Below are 5,558 nucleotides of genomic sequence, written 5' to 3' on the forward strand. Positions count from 1 at the left end.
CTAGCCATCATCAAACCTCAGATGCCTGGATTACTACGACCCTCCAAAACAGTCTCTTGTCAGCCTAACAGGTTATTTTTGTTCAATATTTTTGTTGATTATTCACCTGATTTTGTTCAATTTAACTTCAAAGGTCTGAATCATGAATTTAAGAGGAAAAAAGTGTTTTCATATCTCATTTCATATGCCACAGATAATGTTTTTTTATGCATATAGTAAAGATTACTGTTGGCTGAAAAGAAACTGAGCTAGTCATATTTTTCACTCCAACTAGTGTAAGAAAACTGGAAATTAAAATTAATTCAAAAATTTAATTAGTAGCTTCTGTTATTGAATCAGACCATGAGAAGTGGTATTGGCCTATGTCCACACTACGACATTGTTATTTAAAAATAGCACTATTAAATTAAAATAATCTTTATCCACAGTAGCATTTTCACATCATTTACGAAAGTAAAATGCTGAAAAGCACGTATGACATAGACATTCAGTCCACATTGGGCTAAAAGAACTGGAAATGCTGCCTGCTATGGGATTTACACAAAACTGTGGTGACCAGTAAATTATTTTCCTTTTGCTTATATATGCAGCAATCAAACTATACAAAATGCAATTTAGATGTATAGACGTAAGCAACACACCAATCAACATTGAAAGCAACTCCTCAATGTTCACTATGTTGAAATATGCGTTTTCTTCCATGAAAGGTGACCAATCAGTGAATAAAACACTAAAGTGAGCAGGATCCAATCAGGAAAGGGCTTCATAATAAGCATGAGCAAATTGGAGTGCGAATCGAGTTTGTGTCTTTAAAAGTGTACATTTTCACCCATCTACTATACAATGCCTTGCCATTGTTTTCAGGAGTTTATGGCTCTGGAGAGCGTTTTCAAAAGTCTCCATTTTCATGAGTTAAAAATGCTGGGGTACTGTGGACAAAAGGAAAAAACGGAGACTAATATTTGTGTTTTTCAATGAACATGTAGAAGTGTGGACATAGCCTTAGGGTGGTGGGTGATCTATATGATTATAAACTGACTCTGGTTAATGTATCCACAGCAAATGTCAGTGATAAAGAATTTATGGTAAAAACCCCTCAGTTTGTCTCAGATCTAATATCACACTCAGCCCCATAACAGCAATATGGGGAGAAGACCTACTGTGGTATCTTATAGTACATTTCTCACAAGGAGACTCATTACGTTTAATTTGTAGAATCCTAGTCCACTTCCCATAAGTCAATGTTAAATTGATTTCTTATATTATCCTAAACTGGAAAAAATAAAATTCTTTTTCGGTGGAACAATTCAAGTATTTTTTGTAGAATTTGACAAGACGTCATTAATGATATTATACAATGTCTGCTGGCTCTTTGCTTGATCTTTGCCGTTATTTTAATATGAGGAATCACATCTGGGCCCTTCTTGCCATATAGCTCTCTGATGTGGGATGAGGAAAGAGGTTGTGTGTTTTCTTTTTGTTTGATTTTTTCTTGCATGTTTTTCTTTTTCATAACACAATGAATAAACCTTTATATTGTTCACATGAGTTTTAATTGTACAATACCATGTTTTTGTTCTCTTACATAAAATTAAATTTAAAAACCAACTAAACTATAATAATCTACAATAATTATTAATAATATAATAATATTACTCTAATAATTAATAATAATGTATATTCTCATAGCTTATCTGCTCATCTACGTTCACCTTTATCTAGAGCACCGGGAACAATTGCTTCTATATTTTATTTAATAGCACAATCATAAGGCCTTTTATATTTATAGTAAATGTTCTCCTGTTTTTCCTAAAAGTAAGCATAGTTGCTAAAGTGAAGTACTTCAAGTCAGCAATGAAGACAGAAGCTTCATCCTTGTGTCATAAAGTCCACCACCATCCCCAAAGACCTGCACTGCTAAGTTTATTATTCACCCTCTCATTTATTTTCTTAACCCACTTTATTAACTACCTGGTTGCACGAAACAAGATCTGGCGTAAGGCAGTAATGAAGACTGACAGGTTTCTTCAGTCAATTTTCTGAAAACTCTTTTTCCATTAATTTCAAGTTCAATTTCCAGTTGATTATCATGTAAACACAACACAATGAGATTCTTACTTTCATGTCACCTACAGACTAGTTAGTGACAGCAGTGCACAGTTAGTGACATAATAAGCAGAACTGTAAGCATTAAGTACAACGTCAGACAACAGGTGAGAATACACTTGAATTTCAGCCATGAAGTAGTCTGTATGAGTGGATGTAGTGTAGCCTTATGATCTGTGGATAAAATTCTCCCAAAACTATTGGTGTAAGTGCTAAAGGTCCAGGTATTGAGGAAGAAAACTGACTGTGCAGGACAGCTGAGATCTTTAATAATGCTCATTGCATTTCTAAGGCAGAGTGTGTGTTGCATGTGCCCTAGACAGAAGGGAGCTAGTAATTATCTGAGCTTCCCTAACCTTCACCTCTACAGTTCTATGAGGTCCTAAGCTGTACAGCTGCCATAACAGAATGGAAACACAGTGAATTGTGAATATACACTCCAATGTGTAATTGGAGAATTTTACAGTAGAGAGCCATCCAGGCTGTCCTCAGAAGACCAAGGAAGTAGAGTCATCACTGCAGGGTTTGGGAATACAGAATGTAGTTTGGCTCCATTTTATACAAAACAAGAATGGATCCTGGATAGCACACAGTCTAATGTCCAGCACATTTGTAGTTACTGCACACATTGCTGACTTATTCAGCATCTACAAAATCCTAACATGCACCTTATATGCACCAGCAGCGCTAGCTATAATTCTGCCATTGTCCTGACCAGAATTCTGTAGTGTCTTGTACCCAGGTGTTGAAATCTCTGGGGATCTCAAGGAATTCTCTGGTATTCTCAGTTAGGTTATGACTCCACATTCTAAAGCTCTTGATAGTCAGAGGAGACTTCTGCTAAGCTGTCGAATGTTTTAACACTGAAAGATTAAGCATAAGACTATGAAAATCGAACAACAGCCATTTATTTTTAAGAGCTACATACTCATATTCAGGATTGGGGGAAATAAAATCTATCCTAAGTGTAATGGGGGAAAAGTCATGGGCTAGCTTTAACTTGAAAAGTGCTACATTCATGCACCCCTCTAATTAATACAAGAGCACTGGGACGATAAGGAACTTCCAATGCAAATAATGACATGGTGTTTTGCTGTTGAAGGAAAAACACATGAACAGAGGGAAAAGGTGTACAGGAAAAGTGTGCTCCACATCCCTGTCCCAAACTGCTCATTGGCAGAATACTAAATTGAAGATCAGCTTCTGCCTAGCTTTCATTCAATAGGGGTAGAAAATATAAAGTCAAGAAACTTACTTATGACTTAATTAAAGAATGAGAGTGAGCCATGTTACACATGCAGACACCATGCGGAAGGCAGTATATTTAAGTAGGGTCCTAGTACAGTAAGTTGACATGGCTACTCACATAATCAATGTGTCACCACAATAAGAAATGAAAGTTCATGAAAAATGAGATCAAGGATGGATAGAATATTATTTGTCCCAAGTATGTTAGTATTTCATAGAGAGGATGTGCAGCATTGTTCATAATGGCCTTCAGTTTTGTCTTTATTTTCTCTTCCTCTTCTACTTCCTCCAGGGGTCGAGAGTATGTCCCATAACTGAGCTTGACTTTTTAATCAACTTGTTGACATCCTTTACATGTGATGTCTCTTAAGACAGAAGAGTCTGCTCTGTCTTTTCTTACATTCATCATCAATGGGTCAAGATGAGTCCAGTCTGTCACTGATGTGGGTCAGCAGGTACTTGTAGCGGTGCACCACCTCCAGATCCAATACCTGAATAGTGACTGGACATAAAGGATTTTGGTGCAGTGAAAGTCAATAACTAGTTCCTTGGTTTTACTAATGGTGAGATGAAAATGATCCTCCTTGAACCAAGAAACAAAGTTCTTCACCTGAGTTCTAAACTCTGTCATGCCCCCCTTATCATTATGCCTCATTAGTACAGAGTCTTCAGAGAATTTCTGTAAGTGACATTAGAACAGTTTAGACGAGAACAGGCCATTCAGCCCAACAAAGCTCTCCAGTTCATCCACTTAATTCTTCTAAAATAACATCAGGTTCGAGTTTTGTAAGTCCCTAAAGTCATGTTGTCAACCACACTACTTGGTAGCTTATTCCAAGTGTCTTTGGTTCTCTGTGTGAAGAAAAACGTCCAAATATTTGTGTGAAATTTACCCTTAACAAGTTTCTAACTATGTCCCTGTGTTCTTGATGAACTGTACTGATTCCCTTCATAATTTGAAACACTTCAGTCATGTCTCCTCTTAATGTCTATTTGCTTAAACTGATAAAGCTCAGCTCTTAATCTTTCCTCATAATTCATCCCCTGAAACTCTAGAATCAGCCTAGTCGTTTTTGTCTGGACTATTTTTGCGCTGCAAAGTCCATTTTATAACCTGAAGATCAAATCTGAACACAATACTCCAGATAAGGCCTCACCAGTGCTTTATAAAGCTTGAACAGATCCTCCTTGGACTTGTATTCTACACATCAGAATGCTAAATAACCTAACATTCTCTTAGCCTTCTTAATGGCTTCTGAACGCCGCCTGGCATTTGATAGTGTCGAGTCCACTACGACTCCTAAATCCTTCTCATAAAGTGTACTTTTGATTTTCAGACCTCCTGTTGTGTATTCAAACCTAACATTTTTACATATTATATATAATAATTTACATTTACTGACATTAAATTTCATCTGCCACAAATCTGCCCAAGCCTGTATGCTGTCCAGGTCAATCTGTAATGATTTAACAGATTCTCGATTATCTGTTAATCCTCCTATGTTGGTGTAATCTGCAAACTTAATTTGTTACTTATATTCCGATCCAAATCTTTTATATATATTAAAAATAGCAGCGGCCCAAGCTGTGACCCCCTGTGGAACACCACTCTTAATGTCAGCCAGTTCTAACATGGTTACACTCACCATCACCCTTTTGCATCCATCTACAAACAACACCCTGAGCTCCCAGTTCTGTGGGATTGGCATGACCTGGTGTTACATTTGTAATCCAACGTGCACAGGGTGAACAGAAAAGGAGACAACACTGTTCCTTGTGGTGCTTCAGTGTTGCTCACATCCATATCAGACACACAGTCCTTGAGTCTCACAAACTGCAATCTGCCCAACAGATAGTCCATTATCCATGACAATAATAATAATAATACATTTTATTTATATAGTGCTTTTAACATTGTCAAGAAGCACTACAGGTTTATCCAGCTGCACATCTCTGAGTTTACCCCTTAACAGAGATGGTATTGAAGGCACTGGAGAAATCAAAATGCAGAATCCTTAGAGTGCTGTCAGCTTTGTCCAGGTGAGAATAAGCCATGTAGAGCAGATGAATAATTGCATCTTCATCTCCAATCTTTGTCCGATGGGAAAATTGAAGTGGGTCCAGGTGGTCTACCACAAGAGGACTCATATAGTCCATGATCAGACTGTCAAAGGTCTTTATGATGTGGAACATAAGGGCCAGTG

This window comes from Erpetoichthys calabaricus, chromosome 2 (assembly GCF_900747795.2).
Source record: "Erpetoichthys calabaricus chromosome 2, fErpCal1.3, whole genome shotgun sequence".
NCBI classification, from domain to species: domain Eukaryota; kingdom Metazoa; phylum Chordata; class Cladistia; order Polypteriformes; family Polypteridae; genus Erpetoichthys; species Erpetoichthys calabaricus.